We start from the raw sequence: 21,660 nt of genomic DNA on the forward strand, positions 1-21,660 counted from the left end.
GGAGGGTGACCCTGCAATGCTGGGGGTGGGGGTGGTGGGAGACATGGGTGGGTGCCTGCTGGCAGGTGCCCCACAGTGCTGGGGGGTGGGGGGGTGGGAGACATGGGTGGGGGCCTGGTGGAGGGTGACCCTGCACTGCTGGGGGCGGGGGGGTGGGAGACATGGGTGGGGGCCTGGTGGAGGGTGAGCCTGCACTGCTGGGGGGTGGGGGTGGTGGGAGACATGGGTGGGGGCCTGCTGGCAGGTGCCCCACAGTGCTGGGGTGGGGAATATGAGTTGGACATGGGTGGGGCCTGGTGGAGGGTGACCCTGCACTGCTGGGGGGTGGGGGTGGTGGGAGACATGGGTGGGGGCCTGGTGGAGGGTGACCCTGCACTGCTGGGGGGTGGGGGTGGTGGGAGACATGGGTGGGGGCCTGGTGGAGGGTGCCCCTGGTGGCTGGGGGTGAAGGGGGACATGCGTTGCTGGGCAGTAGTGCAAGTTGACATGTGGGTTGGCTGGGGGGCATGGCCATGGTGGATGGGGTGCCTGCAGGACATGTGCAGGGTAGGCCCCTGTGGTGTGAGCCACCTGCAGGGGCCGTGGAGGGTGTAGAGGGAACACCTGGGAGGACCCACACGTGCAATTCACGTGTGGTGCTCCCCGCGCACCCCTGTAATACACGTACCCTGATGGAATCGCGTGTGGAACTTCCCGCGCACCCCTGGAATACCCTACCCTGCTGATGTTGCGTGTGATACTTCCCCCGCACCCCGAAATACACGTACACTAATGAGATCGCATGTGGAACTTCCTGCGCACCCCTGTAATACACGAACCCTGATGGAATCGCGTGTGGAACTTCCCACGCACGCCTGGAATACACGTACCCTGCTGATGTCACGTGTGACACTTCCCCCGCACCCCTGTAATAGACGTACCCTGATGGAATCGCGTGTGAGACTTCACGCGCACCCAGAAATACACTTAGCCTCGACATTCGCGTGTGGAACTTCCCGCACACCCCTGTAATACACGTACCCTGATGTAATCGCATGTGATACTTTCCGCGCACCCCTGATATGCATGTACCCCGCTCAATCGCGTGTGTAACTTCCCGCGCACCCCCGAAATACACATAGCCTGCTCAGTCGCGTGTGTAACTTCCCGCGCACCCCCAAAATACACGTACCCCGCTCAATCGCGTGTGTAACTTCCCGCGCACCCCCAAAATACACGTACCCCGCTCAATCGCGTTTGTAACTTCCCGCGCAACCCCGAAATACACGTACCCCGCTCAATCGCGTGTGTAACTTCCCGCGCACTCCCCGAAATACATGTACCCCGCTCTATCACGAGTGTAACTTCCCGCGCACCCCCGAAATACACGTACCCCGCTCAATCGCGTGTGTAACTTCCCGCACACCCCCGAAATACACGTGCCCCGCTCGCACAGGCCCAATTGCTGTATGTTGCCACTTTTGTAATGCGCAGGGACGCTACCGCCTGCCTTCGTGTAGCGGACGTGTTTCGGCTTGTGCGTGTCTTTGGCTGTGCGTGGCTTTTCCCTATTCGATTCCATTAATACGTGTGGTTCGAGTGCGTGTGGGCGTTCCGTCTGCTTCCCTGCAGTACATCCCCAGTTACGCCCTTATTTTTGCGCGTTGTTCCCCATTCCGCGCGTTACGCCCCGTGTTCTGCCCACTTTCTGGTGTATGCGCCGAGGTTGTGCTCTTTCACTGTGCGCGTCGCGCACGCCTTTCGGGATGTTGCAGTGACATGTGCACCATGCACGGGTTTGGCGCACATCCCGAAGTAAACACGCGCAGGGACTTCCATGAATCGCACGTATGCGCGTGCGCCTGTTTTTTTGCGCTTGCGCCTGCTTGCGCCTGCTTGCGCCTGCTTGCAAAGATTTTCGGCGCACGTTTGTTCCATGAATCGGCCCCTAAATCTCTCCGGTTAGAAATAGAACCACCTGAAGGGGCATAGACAAACAATTCACTTGCCGGATGGGTATGGATGAGACCATTCGACCTGTTTTATTAATTTGTAAATGTTATATTGATTAGAGAGGATGGTGGCTTAGGCCACACTTTCTTGAGAATACAGGTACATGCTGCGCAGAGGCTATGCTTTTAATTATGCACTCCACATATGAGGATTTTATGTATGCTATTTTATTATTTGTAAAAGAGGTACTTGGATGAATTTCTAGAGTAATCTGAGCCTTGGTCCTTTATAAAGTAACTTCTTTATTGGTCAGGGTGTTATGTCAGACCATGTATTCCATGAATCAAGGTGTTTATGTATGTTATTTTAACATTTGTAAAGAGTGATTGCTTAGGAGTTTTAAGGTGCCAAGATATCATGTTCTTTAATTCAATCTTGCTAGGATGTTATGTTGTTTTATACTGTTAATGATGGAAACCGAATAAAGTTTGTAAACTGACAATCCAGCCAAATACACAGCAGCCCTGGCTATAAAAATACAATTTTCCAGCTGGCTTTTGAAATGCTGTCAATCGCGCTCGTACTGTTTAGCTTTTCAATTGCCTTAATAAGGCATTGTTTAGGCCTGCATGTTAATAATCCACATTCAGAATTTGCACAATGCCCAAAACCTTGAAGCTGCTTTATGTAGTTTGAGAGGAAGGACTGTGAAATAAGCATAACCACTTCTTATCAACAACTTTGCACCTTTCGTATATCCTAGAATCTAGGAGGGGCCTATCAGGAACCGCTCCATCACTTGACATTCTATCTCTTTCCAGTTTTACAGTAGTTTCACACTTAGCACATTGAGATCCATTCCATATAATATGCACATGAGACAAATCCAAATTGAAGCTCATGCCACATTTCAATAGGTATTCATGCATAATGTATACACATGTCTACTAACACACTCACTCTGCATGTTACAGAAATGTACGAAACGTAAACATGGTGAAAACAAGAAAACACATTAATTAAGTCAAAACCTACATATATCAAATGCATTTTCTGACTTCCTTGGGAACACAAGAACAAAAACAAGAAAAAAGGTAGTTAGACTGCCAGCACAATGTATACACTTGTATCAATAAAACACATTGCACTGGCCGCCATTGTAAAAAGCAACAAACTCAACTGCTACAAATAACCAATTCATTGAAATAGAAAACGCAAACATATATAGTTCATTTACAAATAAAATAAAACATATTAATAACAATGGGCCTCATTACGACCAAGGCAGTAAGTTACCGCCTGGGTCGTACCTTTACCACCATGGCGTAAACTATGTTTACGCCATGGTGGTTGGCGGACTTACCGCCCCATTCCGAGGTTGGCGGGGCGGTAAGTCCCCATTAACCCATTTACCCTTCCCCATTCCCATTTTTGCCCCATAGGGCATAATGGGAGTGGGGAAGGCGTTAATTACGCCACCGTAAATTACGGTGGCGTAATTAACAACAAGGTCCCTTAGCGCCATGGATTTTAACACCTGCTAAAAGCAGGTGTTAAATCCTCCATGGCGCTAAGGGACCTCGGAATCAGGCGGTAAGGGTCGGCGCTGTTTACGCCGCCGTAAACCCCTTACCGCCTGGGTCCTAATGAGGCCCAATATGTTCAACCTTTGTGATTAAATCAAAGATAAACATTGGTGCTTTCTGAATTGTGCTCTCTGTACGCTATCATTGGTACTTTCTGAATTGTGCTCTCTGAACGCTATTTGGTGCAGTGATTAAATTTCTGTGTTAATGTTTTAAGTATCTATTAACACAACCTGTGCCTGGTTTAAGGGGTAGCAAAGAATCACATGTATTTCTCTAAAGGCTGTGTGCCAGCCGTAGTACAACGACTCAAGCAGCGGTTTTGCTAATATTTTATTAATTCCCTGTGCAGCTTAAAATGGGTCTAGACAGAAAAATAAATCAAAGTCACATGATCCCATTGTTCATTAATTAAATACCACGACTTTGTTACAAACACATAAATGAAAGGATACGTGTTTGCCCCAGTTGATCACAAATTGTCAGATAAATAACACCCACTAAACCTTGCACTGTTGTAAAAGCTTGAAGACAGCGCGAAAAGATGTGATCATTTGTTGAACCCTGTCAAGCATATAAAGTCAACAGTTACAAATATCCTATTCAATTACAAAAACATGGCAACATATTCTTCACACTATCTAAAAACAGATGATGATGTCCTTACAGAAAGAACACTAATGTGTACCTGTTGCCTATGCCACCTGAAGCCTGGGGATTTCATCCAACTATCACAAGTCTACTGGGTGCATGCTTAGTCTCAACAAAAACAAACACACATACATTTACACCCTAAAAATTATTCAAGACAGTATACTGATTCCCCTATCCAAATTAGCTGTGCTTCTAAACGCAAACATGCAAACACATAACTCCATAAATGAAAACCAACTACTACAAACAAGTAAACTCCCTTCCTCTGAAACAACTCATTTATCCAGGGATACACCAATACGCACTATTGTCCACTAGTTGATGGAAACAATATGTTACCTTCAGTGAAGCAAACCAGAACAAGAATGTGCAAGATCAGAGTGCATGTGGTTTCCTGTTTTTCTAAGTGGCTGCGACACGCCAGGGCCAATTCTGTGGGTTATCAAGACCAAAATCTTAAAAATGTCCTCTTCCCAGACCCTTTGGTATACTAGTGGTTTAGCCTTTTCCCTTTGCGCCCAGGTAAGAGCACCCACACATGTGAGGTACCGTTTTCATCAAGACACCTGTGGAAATGTGGGAAGGTAGGACATATATTGTTGCCAGCGTGTTTCGGTGGTTTCCGGGTGACAAATGTCTGAACATTGAGTTTTTTTGGCCACTTTTTTGGAGTTTTTCGGGCCTTGTGCATAATACATTCTAGGGCGATTGGCGAAAGTCAGACCTCTTTCGATTCCCCCTGGTGTCTTCTTTTCAGAAATGTATGGGGATCCCCGTTTTTCTTGGTGGCTGCGACACCCCAGGCCCAAATATGTGGATTGTCCACAACTCCAAATACCAACAGAATGTCCTCTTCCTAGCCCCTTTGGTGTACCAGTGGTTTAGCTTTTTCACTGTGCGCCCAGGTAAGTGCACCCACACATGTGAGGTACCATTTTCATTGGGACACCTCTGGGAATGTGGGAAGGTAGGAAATGTGTTGTTGCCGGAATGTTTTGGTGGTTTCCTGGTTCCAAATGTCTGAAAATGGTGTTTCTTCCCCTAAATATTTGACTTTGCTGGGCCTTGAGGGTAAAACATTCTAGGACGATTTGTAAAAGTCAGATCTCTTTGGATTCCCATGTGTGTCTTCTTTTCAGAATGTATGGCGTTCCCCATTTTCCTTGGTGGCTGCGATACCCCAGGCCCAAATCTGTGGGCCGTTCAGATGGCAAAATCCCGTCTTCCCCATGGTTTTTGATGTACTAGTTGTTTAGTCTTTTCCCTTTGTGCCCAGGTAATTGCACCCACATATGTGAGGTATAGTTTTCATTGGGACACTTGTGGGAATGTGGGAAGGTAGGACATGTGTTGTTGCTAGCATGTTTCAGTGGTTTCCTGGTGGCAAATGTCTTAAAATTGTGTTTTTTTCCCACTTTTTGGAGTTTGCCGGTGCTTGTGGGTAATACATTCTAGGGCGATTGGTAAAAGTCAAACCTCTTTGAATTCCCCCAGATGTCTTATTTTCAGAAATGTATAGGGTTCCCCATTTTCCTTGGTGGCTGTGACACCTCAGGCCCAAATCTTTGGGTTGTCCAGACGGCCAAAACCAGTGTTCCCCACGGCATCTGAAGTACTAGTTGTTTTGCATATTCCCTTTGCACTCCGGTCAGTACACAGACACATGTGAGGCACTGTTTTCATTGGGACACCTATAAGAACGTGGTAAGGTAGGTCATTTGTTTTCTCTTGGTTTTCAGAACGTTTTCACACATTCCCTACTGCACTTTGTTACACAGACCTTTCATTTCTCAAATGTGACCTACATTTAGTCTCTGCTTTAAGCACACTGCACTTTTGTAACCTGCACAAGTCACCTATCCTTCAAAATGTCTGCCTGCACTCTTTCCAAAAGTGTATGCTTGTCATTCTTCACCACATTCGTTTTCCTTATTTCCAAATGTTAAGAACGTCTGTTTAGGCCGTCAGCATAGACATCCTGTGTACCATGACTCCATTTTTGGCTCCTGGTACTGCTTGTTTTGTGAAACATTAGGAAAAATGTGTGATTTCCTAACTAGGTGAGTCGGAGGAATGTAGCCATGCATTGCATTTTTCAATCTTGACAGAAACCATTGCCTTACCAGTCCAAACATGTCCAGCACAAAATTTTTGTTTCACTCACTTTTCCAATTTATTCCCAAATCATAGACATTTTAGGGACATCGTTGTTGCCTGACCTGCATAAATCACCTCTTCCTGAACTTAGAATTGTGTCTACTATCCAGAAATGTATGCCTTTCTGGGTTCCGCATCGAGCCGTTCTACCCTACCCTTCCATTCCTTCCAAACAGGTCCTATTAAAAAAAGGGAAAAATCACAAACCTTGCACAAAAATGATGGTAACCTTATACAACATTTTTCATAATAATATTATTATTATACATATTTTTTATTAATTTCTGCTCAACCTATTCTTGAAAACGTGTTCAATGCTGAATTCAGAACTGCAAGCCATTTGTGTCTAGCTCCTACAAGAAAAGAAATACAGGCTTCTTTGTACTTAATTTTAATGGTATTTTCTAAAAAAACACATTTGCTCTCTTTTTTCTTATTTTCTCTCAACCCCCTACAGCAAACTAGGATTCCTTGGTGTTGTTATGACTGCCTACATGATGGAAGAAAAGGGGCCACATTTGACTGAGATATCTCATGTAACAAAAAAAGTTACAAGGGATTGAATGCCGACATACCGAAATCTCCAAAAAAAGGATCAGCACTGGGAGGGAAACCCTCTGCAATTAAGGGGTTAAACAACTAAAACCATATTAAAATATCATCTACAGTAAATGCTTAGTAACATTTACTTCTAAAAATAATATATACACATTTACAATCATCACAGTAGCATAAAAAATGTAAACATGTAATACATGTTCTAAATTGAATTGAATGAATAATACAAATTAACAAAAACAGCACAAATGTAATAAACATTAAAAACATAAATAAATAGAGTTAAACATTTGTATTATAATCAAATATTCACACAACACATCTTATTTCAATAGAAGGAATTTTGAGCAAAAATGAAATATTGCAGTACAAAACAGGGTGAGTTAAGGTTGCCATTATATTTGATAGTAATATAATATGTTTTTAAATGTATTAATAAAGTTTATTATATTCTTTATTTTATTTATTTGTATTGCGCTGACAGCCCGCAGGTATCGGGGCGCAGACAGAAAGACAAGGACAAACAGACGACAGACAGTGATCACAGGACAAATACATTTACCAGAGTTATTAAGTAGTTTAAAGGCCAACGAGGCGTTCTCTCACAATGGTTTACTTGAAAGGGAAAGTTTTAAGCTTCTTCCGAAAGGAGGAGTGAATAGACTCCAGCCTAAGCTAGTCGGAATTTTGTTCCAGCTGACTGCTCCACGGTTGGGAAAAGCTCTACCCATACCATGTTCTTTTTTGTGCTACATGCCAGTTATTAATCCCTTGGCTTCTGATCTTAGTGCTCTGGGAGGGTAATGGAAGGTGATTTTTGATTTCAGGTAGGCTGGTGCTTTGCCGTACAGACACTTGCGTGTCAGGCACAAGGACTTAAATTGTATGCGTTCTTCCATTCCTTTTTGTTTGATTGTTCTAATCGTATTATTTTGGATCAATTGGAATTTGTGCATACTTTGTTTACTGGCTCCTGCAAAGCGCACATTTCTGTAGTCTGGGTGCAATAAGATGGTGGCTCTAGCTATTGTAGTGAGTTTGTTTCACTGAGCAGGGGTCTAATTGCTTTGAGCAGTCTGATGTAGTAGGAACAATTTTTACTAATGTACATGGCTTGAGCAACCGCATTCAGGGAGGCTTCTAAAGTCATGCCAAGTGTTTTAACCTTGCCCGAGACCTCAATACGGGATGCATTGATTTTAAATGCCTGGTAGTCGGATGAAAGTTTGGCTCGTGCCTGGGTGGATCCAAAGACCATTAGCTTGGTCTTATTACTGTTTAAGCACATCCAATTATTATACATCCAATCTTCTATATTTTTGTAGAGGTCATTCAATGCTGTACTATCATTGGCATAGTCCCCACTCAGTTCTATGACTAGCTGAGTGTCATCAGCGTAATTGGTAAAAAACACCTGGAGATGATCTAGTAACTCACACAAGAATCAAATGTACAGATTGATTAGCAATGGTGAAAGGCTGGCTCCCTGTGGTACGCCACAGAAGATGTTGGAGTCAGACAAGAATTTATCTTCCCAATGTACTCAAGAAGTTATATTATCGACGAAAGAGGACAGGCAACTTACTGCTTCCTTGGAACATTTGTTAACTTTGTTGAGTGCTTGTTGAAGTAACTGATGATCTAACAGATCGAACGCAGCTCTGAGATCAAGTAGGATTTACAGGCCAGCCTTTCCCTTGTCCATAATTCCTGAAATGTTGGTCTGCAATTCCAACATTGCGGTCTCAGTGCTGTGTACGGCACAAAAACCGGATTGTTGTGGGTGTAGAATCTCGTGACTTTCAATGTATTCCTGGAGCTGTGGGTTGCTATTTTATCCATGACTTTAAGAGTAAAGTTACAGTTTGTGATGGGTTGTTAGGATCACATTGGTCTAGTTTGGGCTTTTTTACCAGGGGTGTAATGGTGATTTTTGTTATATTTTTCAGTACTGTTTGATCACGAAAGGAGGTGTTTACTATTTTAGTGCGTATTGGAGAAAATATGTCAGAATGTTCAAGAATGATCTTAGGAGGGAGTTTGTTTTCCGCGCAGGAGGATGGTTTCATTGACGCCAGAGTTTTCAGCATGACTTCTGTGGAAATTTGCTGGAACTGGAATTTCTCCTTGCCTTCGGTGATCGTCACTGCTACAGGTTGACTGGGTTTAGGTTTCTTGGCCTGAACAGATGCTATGCGCTCTCTAGCTTCAATGATTTTGTTAACAAAGGCTGCCTGTGTATTCTCACATTCCGATTGGGTTGGGGTGAAGGCAGGGGCCAGCGCTTGGGGCTTGTCTATAGATTTGAGAATTTCAAAAAGTTTACTAGCTGAATTTGAGGAAGCTTCGATTTGACTATTAAAGTAGTTCTTCTTAGCCTCATTGATGTTATTCCTGTAAGATATTTCTATGTTTTTCCAGCTAGTCTTATTACAGTCGGTTGTGTTCTTTAGCCAACATGCTTTACTGCATTTTTTTTCATTAACATTATTATTTCTGATGTTTGTAGACTTTAAGTTGTTGTTGGTTTAATCTTAACTCTTTTGTAAAAAATGTTTTACCAAATAATATATATATAATTGTAATCCTAAATCATGTAATGTAAAGATACAAACCTTAATCTTATAAGTTACATCAGATTTAGGAGGTCTGAAGAAGTCTTATGGAGCCATTAGAGGAACACTCGATGGACTTAAGGGACTGCCAATGTCCAATGACCCCTCTAAACAAGATCTATATGGTTACAGCACAGTTACTTTGAACGTGACTTAAAGCACACTCCCATCACTCAGTGCCCCACTGTTATCAAGTATTTTCAAGTGCTATAAAGTTTTTTTTTTCTCCCTTGTACACCTCCCTTTGCCTCCTCGTGCCTTGAAACACTTGTTTATGGACAGACTAGAAAATACGGACTGCCAGACCATGTAAGTGGAACCTTCTTTAGAAATAGGTCAAAATTGAACACTACTGAATAATCTCAAATAATGCTAGCCATACAAGTCAGTTTGGTTCCAAACTTCGATAATTTTGAGTGAGAAATTCAGAGAGTGAAGGGTAAAGAGAGCCGGCACAGATCACTATTTCAAAGATCGCCAATACATCAGTCACTTAAGAGTGCAAGAAAGCAAGTAGATGTAAAGGAGCTATAAACTAGGACCTGAAAAGCGCCCTTGTATTCAATAAAGGCTTAAGTATCCACATATCTCCAGGTCCCCCATTATGGCCAATCAAATTGCTGTAGGTCATGGAGCAAGGGGGTGATTTCTCCATTTTAGAGGTTGTAAGGTTATAATCAAAGGTAAGGACTAAGCAAGTGAGAGGCTATGGATGCCCCTACCCTCCCAGAGTGCCAGAGGGAGCCTTCGGGAGCAACAGGAACAACAGGCAACAACCCGCACACACCTCTGTTCCGCTTCACAACTGCCTCATGCCTAGAAGGAAATAGGCAGCCTTGACTGCCTTGAGAAAGGCACCTTCCGTCAGACCCAATGGGCTACAGGTGAGCTCACACACAGCAGGCAACAGTCTGCTCGCAGCTCCACTCTGTCCTACTCCGCCATCACGTCAGGCTTGGAAGGAAAAAGACAACCTGGACTGCGTGGTTTAAGGCACCTCCCTCCAGATCCGACAGGATGCTGGTGAGCACACAAAGCAGATAACAGCCCATTCCCAACTCTGCTGTGCTATTTGTAAAAGTAGCCCCTTTGATTGGGGTTCCACCAACAATGACCCAGTCCCGAATGGCATTATATCAAGAGCCAATCACAAACGAATGCATAATGTACCACTTGAAGGCAAAAGCCTAAATAAAATCCCAAAATACCTAGACAAGTTTCCGGACAGGCATCGACAAAACCTCTTCATGAAATTTCAGCTCAATCAATTAAAAACCAAAGAGGTACAAAGTCGATGGTCTAATAAGGTCGGAATGGAACAAAGCTGTAGGCTCTGTAACATGCATGATGAGACGCTGAAACATCTGACACCGTACTGTCCAGCTCTAAAACCTGTAAGAACAAAACATCTGGGTATGCTCACTGTATGTAACTCCTTACCAGACAGGGCTGGATGGCAAGAATGACCTGTTTATTTTGCACAACTGCAGACCTTGGCGACTAAAATGCATAACCCATTTGCAGCACAAATCTTGGACAGAGGTGTCTACATCCTGTAAGAGCACAATACAATATGATGCAACTTGGTGCCGAGGTGGCTGAGGGTGTTGTATCCATTTTCACAGCCAAGTGGGTTAATAGGTCACAGTAGTGCAGATTAACGTATCCCAGTCCATTGGATGACTCAGGATGCCTCTGGTTTTTAGAAACTCTGTTGGGTGGCGGCAGCAGGATCCCCCCTTTGTCAAGATGAGGAATAGAAGTGTTGGTGAAGCGACTTGGGATTACCCTAAGGATGTTCAATGCATTTAATACCCCCATTCAGAAGTCATAAATGGCAAATACTGTCACAGTGTGTCTCCCCATTATATCTTAAATATTTGGTGCATGTGTCTATGCCGCGGTATCCAATTTCCGACAAGGTGTTATTCCAGCATATGATGATGCTTCAGGAATCAATTGGAGCCACCACAATAATGAATTCAGCTGATGTTCAGAACCGACCATTTCCAGAAGCTGTTCATACTGCAACAAGCAATAATGCTATCAGACTGCTCTGAGCCTCATCGCCTGCTCGTTAGCATTTGTTGCATTACACAGTACAGAGCAGTGGCTACTGTAGTACTGTGTGACATTGTGTAACATTCATGTAATAAAAAGCATAATGAAATGCATGAACAATCTCTTGTATGTTTTTCCTAATATGTGATGTATTGATATTCTTCCTGTTTTATATTCTTCCTGTTTCCTGCTTATAAAATTAAAAATAAAAAAATAAATACATAACTGCAGCAAATTGCGCCCCTGCCAAGGTTTTTGCTAAGAGCACCTTTGCAAGTGGGACGTTCTTTGGGAAGATCAGGTGTGAACTCAGAAAGAAGGGTGTTGGACGTTAAGAGGCTGGTGGCAGAGCTTTCTTGAGGAGGTCATATTGAATGCACTTTGTGAGGCGTGCTATCTCAGACGGATGGCCAGTACAGACACTCTTGCAAACATTGCATTGCTCTCTGGAACATGCACTGTACTGTAGCCGTGCTTCTGGAATTGGCACAGAGGTGCATCGATGTGGCATTACTTTTTTATTTTTATTTTTTATTGATTTAGCTGGCATAAGTCAACTTTACAATATGTAACACGTTTTAAATAAACACAACTAAATACAATCAATCATATACATTTACAATTACAATTTTTTTAAATACGAAAAGACATTACATCCCTTGAAACAATGAAATGAGAAAAAAGAAAAATAAGCAAGGGGAATAAAGCTGTAATATCAAAAAAAAATTAAATACACCAAAAAAGGGACAAATAAAATAAAATAAGGAAGATCTAAAATCAATAAGTACTGATTCATGCTCAAATAAAATACAGTGCCATGGGTCTGATCAATTACCACTTAGTTGAGTGCATTTGCACCACTTGAAACCTCTATAAATGTGTCTCTTTCAAATTCAATTAATTCAAAAATCCAATGGCACTGATGTGTGTATGTGTAAGCAGCCCAGAGTGAATACACTTCCAGAGATAGTCTGGAGAAAACTCTCGATAATCCTTCATTGCCTTTTTGAAGTATTTAAGTTGTTTGTCCATCAGACTAACAGATGACTCAGTCAGCCTGATTCATGGATTATTTGTGCAGAAAAAAACGTGATTTGTGAGCCATTCTTCCTGCAAATCCCTGTTTAACAAATGGGGATTTGCGGGCTGAATGGCGCACAAATCCCCATTTTTCGGCGCAAATAATTCCATGAATCAGGCCCAGTGTCTCTGTCTGATCAAGATTCATACAAAAACGACAGTGACTTTCACAGTGATAAATAATTCTGCCTCGTGGTAGCACTTCATGAGTAGGGCAAAAATTGAATCTTAATCGCATAAAATCGCTTCTATGCGACTAAGATGGAGATTTTAAAGTGTACTGTTCAGGATTACTATATTTTTTTGTCTGCAAATGGATTATCATTGAAGTCTCGATATGTTTTACTTTTTCCTCTAGTGGAAATCCAGTCTCTCTGAAAGAGTTTCGTTTTCACTCTCATTGGATTGTGTAAGAGGACCAATAATGTCTCATCTGCCAATGACAAAGCGTACATTACCAGCTGTCACCACCTACAGATAACTTTGTCTGTGGAAGAAAAAACATAATCAGACAGTAATCCTAGCACTGTCGATGTTTTAAGAGCCAAAATACACTTTCTAAATAAGGCAACAACCTGCCACATTTACTGGGCATGCAAGAAAATTAACCCAAATTCTTACAGTATCCAAGCTACAGGAGTACATGAGGGAAGTTGTAAGATGCTACGCCAACACTTGTCCTCCAGGCTAGTCCATACTTTACCATCTACTATTGGCTTGGTTTCCGTAGCATGTAGAAGAATAGGTACAACTTTTTGAGAGTATTAAGAAATGGCTGGCCTAACCGTAAATGTGGAAGTTGTTATTTTGCCTTTTAAGATTTGTTTGTATGTTTCTGCCCTTCCCTGACTTGAAATAACTGTCCCCATGTGTGCATTACAGCATGCCTTAAAACTTCATTGGTGCATTAAAGCTTCAGGGGTAAGTGGGTATGACCACAAAACAGCACAGTTCATTTATGGTGAACTGCTCCTGTTCTCTAAGCACAATACACACAGCACAGTGACCAGTATCACCCCTCCTTTACGTAGGCAAGGCTCTCCCTGCCAAATAGTGAATCCAACATAGAGGTAAGCATGTGGACTAAATGTAGATATTGTACCTAGCGTACAGTTGTGGGTCTCTATGCTGTTATGGCACGCTGAAAGTATAATCCATGAAAACAAATAAACATAAACCAAAAAAGTGACAGAGGCATAGGCATCAAGTACTAGAATAATTCGAGAGTAATTTGACCATTTGACCTGGGTCATCTAATTTATGAGGCCCTAACCCAATTGCACCCTTGCACCCAAATGATAGAATTTCAGTAAGCAAGCAGCCAAAACTTAAACCCACCAACCATCATGCACAGTTCTCAGCATCAGACAACCTATGTGTTTGAATGGGAATCTACACCACACTGTCCTCCTATAAGCAATGCCCCTGGGGGCAGCAAGTGAAGGCTTGGGTGCACGGGCACCATTCAATGGAAAAGAGCCACTGAGTGGAGAAACGACAAACAGCATCCTGAAACGTTGTGAACAGGCAGAGCCGCTGATGGATTGGCACCAAACATCACTGAAAGAGGTGGCCAATGAGACTTCTTTGGCCGAATACAATTAGCGAGATTTTGAGAACCCAAATTTTATGGCTGAGCAGAATATAGAATGGGTTCTCACAGAAAGGAATCAAATGGAGCGAGGGAAAATGGAAGGGTGGTGAGGGAAGGGGCGGGGCAGGAAAAACAATTGGCAGATAGGAAATAAGAATAAAGGGATATGGAAGCAGAGCCAGTTTCAGCGTTATTATATAATTACTTATTGGCTAATTACATGACTGTGTAATTCACTACACGACACCACAGCCATGTACTGTATGTAGGATGTTACTAACTCTATTCCCACCAAAAGGCTGTTCTGGGGTTATTTTATGATATAGACAAACAGAACCTGTCATCTGCTGACAGGTGGTCCCTAACGGCACTCCAACAGGGGAAAGCAAAACCCCTACAATATTAGATGTAAGTACATTCACTATTAAATAAATATAAATCACACCAAGCATTAGTTGTTCGTGTAAAGTAAATTAATTTATCAAGGTTAATAAACCTTGGACTTGAACTATATTGCAGACTGGATATGTAACACCAACATAATCTTAATTTCAGACAATTAAATTTAACACCAACACTCCTTCTTGCTAGCTAGCAAGAATTCACATGAAATTGTAATACATTAAATCAACAACTCCACATTGATTAGGGTTGAATCAAGTCAAATGTTAGATCACACTGAGCACATATTTTTCATATGGAAATTTAAGGAGTTGTAACATTCATCATAGGCATATAGAATGTAAATATCACAATGATACTTCCGGAAATTCTTTGTTACAAACAATTAGATTCCCTATATTGATGTCCCCATGTGTTCCAATTCAGTGGGCAGTGTCCACTTTATTATAATGCCAACGCGTTTCGGAAAAAATCCTTCTTCAGGGCGGTTACTGCTGTACATACATTTTCATTCAAATTCAGTTTGAGTTACTTCTGTCAATCACCAAACGGGGGCCACAATGGTGTAGCCGAAGGCTGTACTGGAATATGATTGAATACGATAGAATGCACTCAAGGCTGAGGACAGGACCTCGCGCGGCCGCAACGGTCAAAAACCAGCTCAGAGTCAAATGGTAAACCACAAACTCCTTTGCCCAGTGAATCTTGATATTTCAATCTAATAAACTGTTGATAGTATTTCAGACAGGAGTTCAGAGTAACCCCTCTTGTACTTTGGCGCTTGGTCAGCAACTGGACTTCTTGTTTGCCTCCAGGTTTCCAAGTGCATCAGTGCCACAGACTGGAAAGTGCCCTCCCTCCACTGCAGTCTACCATGTCGCTATCTATCTCTCCTATCCTCACCAACTGCTTCAATATCTCCTATCCTTCTCCTATCACTAAATCTGGATGGAAGAAACTTAAGAAGGTCATATTGGGCTGCAACCCAAGACTCAGTATTGCAGACACCTATGCCAGAGTTTCCGCCAGAGAGACTATCACTGATATCCCCTTCTTTGTTAATGCACCTGATCTATGGTCTGCTTTCTCTCGGTGTGCAGTCAAAATATCGAAAAACAAATGTCGAAAGTCGAATTTTTATTTTTTTTATTTATATTTATTTTGTGGCTCTCGCGTGTAAAAAAAAGGTAAAAAAAAAAAAAAAGGCGGGTTGGGGGGATCCCCCCATTTCGAATAAAAAACATAGTAAAACATTTTTTTCTGACATTTTTTTTCGATATTTTGACTTTCAACTTTTTTGTTTTCGATTTTATGACTATGAACCTTTCCCTCTCCTATCACCTCTTCTCCCATTAAGGGTGGCACTCGCTGGGAGGTTCTCCTTAACCTCTTTGCCTTTTCCAGAGTCATCATTAATGTTTACCTCAATGGAACCCTTGTGGTTAGGGGTGTTTAACTCAACCCGTTCTCTTCATCAGGCTCCCCCCTCGCCTCTCTAACCTTACTTCTCCCTCTGGCCAGGCTCCCTTGCCTTCTATGCCTTCCTTCTCCTCTGTGCTGGTGCCCCTGCCTTGCCATACTATATAGGCTCCCTTGTCAGCCTTGGCTCCTTCGCCATCCTCTACTATCCCCTTGGCCCTCTTGGCACCCTGGGGGTGACCACTGTCCCCTATACCCCCCGAGGAAGGCCCTCAAAGATGGCAAGCTGCTCCACATTGCCACTCTCAGCCGTCAAACACTCGTCTGACATCTGCTGCCTCCTCGAACTCACAGATCTTGATGTGCGCGCCATCAAAGAGACATGGTTTAAGGCTAGCTCCGTCATGAGTTTTGACACACTCCTCCCTGAAGGCTACAAAATCTTCTCTGTGCTTAGGCCTAAGAAGAAAGGTGGGGGAGTGGCGCTTATCTTCCCAGAATGGATACCTGTGTCCATCATCCCTACTCAGGCCTACTCCTCTTCCGAGTGCCTAGTTTGCAGAATCTCACTCTCCCCTAAATCTTCTCTCACTAGGGCCACCTTCTATCGGCCACCAGGACAGTCAACTCCATTCCTCTCAGAAATTGGGCTGCCCTGGCCTCCTCTCTACACTCCTCCTCCTCTCAACTCCTGCTGATGGGTGATCTCAACATCCATGTGGACTCTCATGACTCCTCAGGACCTTTCCGCAAACTATCTGATTCTCTCTCACTATCTATCTTACCCTCTGGATCCACGCACACCGCGGGCCAAACCTTGGATGTTCAAATCTCTACTGACATCCCTCTCTCTATCCCTCTCACTACCTTTCTCTCCTGGAACGACCACTCTCTTCTCTCAACACACCTGATGCTCTCGTATCCTCTTGCAGCAACACACCCGGCATAGCCACTCGGCTTCAAAATCACCAGACCCATGAAATAGGTGACAGTGGCTGCCTTTGCCTCCACCTACACTCATCCTCCCATTCCGGCAGCTGACTCCCATCCTGACACAGCCCTCGCTAACCTCAACTTCTTTATCTCCAACACTCTTGACACTATTGCCCCTGCCATGATGGTCCGACTGAAGCCTTCCAAAAAGTGCAACTCTTGGTACGACTCTGATCTGGCTGCCCTCAAAAGCAAATGTAGGGCAGATGAACGGAAATGGAACTCATCGGGTGTACCATCTGACAAATTGGCCTGCAGCCTCCTTCAAAGGCAATATCGACTCTGCATCTGCTCCAAGAAAAGAGTCTTTATTCATCTCCACGGCATTTAACAACACGGCCAAACTTTTGAAAGTCTGCAAGGAACTGGCCAATTCTGCAGCAGCCTCTTCTTCCAGCACACCAACCCAGGAACTGGCTTCACACTTCATCACAAAAACCCACGACATCCTCTCCTCCCTCTCTTCCACTGCACAGCATACACCTACACCAGTGCCTCCCTTGGCTCCCTCCTCTTGCCCTCTCCGCTCTCTCACTGCCACACCTGATGAGGTCACCAAACAAGTCTGGTCAATGTTGGCTTCATTCAAACAGGCCCTTCTAAAACCATTAAGGACATTATTGACTCCCTTGCCCCAGCCTTGAATGATCTCTTCAATCTCTCCTTCATCACTGGAGTGTTCCCAAGTGCCCTTGAGCACTCACTTGTGCACCCTCTAGTCAAGAAACCCTCTGACGACCCCGCCATTCTGGCAAACTTCCACCCTATCTCCATCACTCCTTTCTTGGGCAAACTCCTGCAGAGGTTAGCTATCACTCTGCTGACCCTCCACACTGAATCTATTGACTGCTACAATGACCATCATCTGGCTTTGCTCTTCTGAACACCCATGAAGACCTTCTCACAAATCTTGACACTAAAACTCCCTCTGTCATCATTCTCCTTGGCCTCTCCTCCGCCTTTGATATGGTTAACCACAACATCCTGATTGCACATCTCCGTGACACCCTGGGCATCACCGGTCAGGCTTTGGTGTGGTTAATCTTCTTTGTCTCTGACCACGCATCCCTGGTGGAACTCAGAGATTTTCTCTCGACTATTGCCATCTCAACCAGTGGTGTTTCCCAGGGATCTAACCTCTCCTGCAGGTTCTTCAACGTCTACATGGCTGCCTTGGCACGGGTCTTTGCCACTTTCACCTCTAACTTCCAGTGTTAAGTGGATGACAATCAACTGTCAGCTGCCTCCTCCTCCTCGCTCTTATCCGACTGTCTGTCTGCTATTCAGTCATGGTGTGCTGCAAACGACCTGTGCCTCAATGCCAGTAAGACTGAGATCGTTCTCATCGGGACCCCTGCTCACGTTTTTCCACTTCCACTCTGGCTGGTCTTTCTTGGCCCTGTGCCCGCACCCACATGCGCGGCAAAAACCTTGCGGTCATCAACGACTCCACTCTCTCCTTCACCTCTCACATCTCTGACATCTCTAAAATGTCTATTAGCTACACTCAGAGGTACTCTACCTTTCTCACTTCACCCCAGCAGCTCACTGGTCCCAGAGCATTGGTTCTCTCTAAGCTGGACTATTGCACTTTCTGGGGCCTGGGATTTACCTACCTGTAATGGTGTATACCTAAATACTGTCCCTCACGACCCCCCCGCTCATCTACCTCCAACCTTCTGTGAGTGAGCCGGTTCTCCAATCAGAGATTTGGAGGGAGATCCTTATCTTCAGGCAGCGCCTCCCTCTGAAACAGCCTCCCTGCCACCCTCCGTCTTGAGCCTGACCTTCTTAAGTTCTGGGAACTCCTGAAGACCTTCCTCTTCTTCACACTCACTCTTCTCTGCTAACCTAGCCCTCTACTCTCTACATCACTCCCTCTTCTCCCTCACAGCTTGGCCGACTGGCCGCCAGGTGTACCGCAGAGTCTCACTGGTCCCAGGCAAACCCGCCAGTCCCCTATCGCACTTGCCTCAGGGCCCTACTCCCATCCACCTTCATGGCACTTAGGTAATAACCCACAAGAGTGGCTGTCACTTTACTTCCCCCAGTCTCCACCGACTGGGTGCACTTGGACCTCCCCCTCCCTGTTACCATCTGTGCACTTTCACAATCCAAATGCAACATGCCGAAGATTATCTTTTCTGTTCATGCTTGTCCTCTCACCATAATTTGCACTAGTAAAACTGCATAATCGCCGTCAGGCCTATTTGCTGTGTCCCAACTGTTAAATGTATTTTACGCACTTATCATTGTCTCAGAAATTCAAGGGCTCTGAGCAACCGTTTGTTTTTCCCCTTGTCCCCAATCCCTCCTCGGGTGCTTTGAAACACTTTCCTGTGTATAGGTGCTATATAAATAAACAATACAATGCAATACAACACGGCTATCTGTCAAGTTGAATGAAGAGGTAAAAGGGAAGGAAAAGCCCATGAATATTATGATGTGAAAAGATATTACTGGGAAATGTTTTTAGAATTGACTTGGTATTAGGTTGTACACTACCATTAAAAATGATATAATAAATAAAGAAATAGCTGAATTGAGATAAACCGGTATTTTTTTTCTATTTGTACATTGTCCACGAAAGGTGAGTTCTTTAAAACAGAAGTGCTGTTTTAGAGTACTCAACAGCTGCTGGGATAATTCCTAGGCGGGTACATACCATGGGAGTGATGTGACACACAAGTAAGTTAAATCCCAGTTAGAAGGGTTCTCCGAGTCAGCTGAGTATTTTCTTTTTTTAGGATGGCAAACTTTGTGGCTACTTTAAGCAGTCTGGGAATGTCTCTATTTCTAGATAGCGGTTGAAGAAAAGAGGAAAGGTAGGGGCAGGTAAGCGTCAGTAAAGTAGCTCAACTTGGCTTTCTCCACTGTAGTAGTCAGGGCAGAGGTCAGTTGGAGGTCAGCAGAGCTTGGGAGCTGTTCTTTTGTTAACTACATAAATATAAGTGGGTTCATGGATTATTTGGGTTATTTACAATACCCAGAGTTTTCTAAGCGCAGACCTGGGGATCGAAAACCTGTGTTGCTCAGCGTCGTCTTGCTTTTAAGGCGAGTGCGTTGCCCCTGAGCTATCCTCCTGAGACACGTAGACACATGTTGGTTTAAAGCAGGTGTCAAGTCCTAAAAATTAAACTGGGGGGACTCATCGCAATAGGGTGTGATGTCACCAGAAATTAGCATACCAAGGTGAAATAGGCACATTTCATTAAATTGGCTTTGCATAACCACCCAAATTGCTAAGAACAAATGGCATTTCCCTTTCATAAAATCAACACACACACAAAACCAAGAGAGGATATTTTCTCCAAATAGTGTTATTGAAATCTTTTAAAGGTGTCCATGTTTTAAACTCCTAGAACCAATACAAATGTTTTCCCTGGAACTTGAAGTACCGAAATAAGACATTTCACCTTTAGTTGTTTGTTATTATTAATTAGGTTATATAATACAGTGGTGAAGTGTTCTGCCTGCAAACCTGACAACAGCGGTTCGATCCCTGAGGTCGGCTTTAATTCAGAAATCCAAGAGGACATTGAATGTTTCTCATTTTAGCTGGGGGGGAGGGGGACTGAGTCCACCCTCTAAAAAAAGTGGATGGACTGTGTCCACCCACGTGTACCCTCGACTTGAGCCCTGGTTTTAAGACAGTGAATCTCAGGGAAGCTCCAGGACTGGGTATGATGCTGGTGGGGATAAAGGGCCCAGATGTACAGTGATATTTGAAGAGAGAGTGGTGGGTTGAAGCTTAAAAAAGTGGAGGATTGGGCTGGGGAGAAAAATCTACGAAAAGGATCTCACATTTAGACATTAATTCAGGGCTTATATATATGTATATTCACTACAAAAAACTTTGTTGATGGTTCAAATTAAAACCGAAAAACCCCTGAAATTCGACCATTATGGTAACCTAAGCCCCCAAACCTGCCACCGCCCCTGTGCAGGGACTAAACATGTGATGTTGTCAGTGATGTCATCAGTGACATTTGAGATGACATCTTTCATGTTCTGGGTGTTAGTGTTAGCAGTGCACAGGGGCAGTGGCAGGTTTGGGGGCTTAGGTTACCATAACTGTCGAATTTCAGGGGGTTTTCGGTTTTAACTTAAACCATAAAGGGGAGGTTGAAATTATTTTTTTAGTGAACTGCACAGGTTTTTGGTAGGGCAACTTAACCATAGCGTCCCCTCAACAAAGTTTTTTTTGTAGTGAATTGTACAGGTTTTTGGAAGGGGAACTTAATCATGACAGTGTGTCAATGATGGTGGTGTGTGGAATATACACTGTGATGATGTGATTTTGGGAGATATGTAGTATAATCTACGTACTTGATATACATTTAACATAGAACATACAGAACCCCCTCCCTATTGATAACAGAAAGGGACGGACTGAGCGCCTGTTTGCGGACGGGGGCAGAGAGGATAAACATTACCCAAAGAGGCGGGGGGTATCTGAAAATGTACTATTGTTTTACACAAAAAGTGTACAACGTAGAAGAAGGACATAAAGATATTATAAGTAGTAATAAGTAAATATGGAAACCTGAAGATGTGAAAAGAAAAGGACACATTTAACAAGCATGTAGAATGAAATGGATGGTACCAT

The sequence above is a fragment of the Ambystoma mexicanum genome, chromosome 10, assembly GCF_040938575.1.
Source record: "Ambystoma mexicanum isolate Mex_15411 chromosome 10, UKY_AmexF1_1, whole genome shotgun sequence".
Lineage (NCBI taxonomy): Eukaryota > Metazoa > Chordata > Amphibia > Caudata > Ambystomatidae > Ambystoma > Ambystoma mexicanum.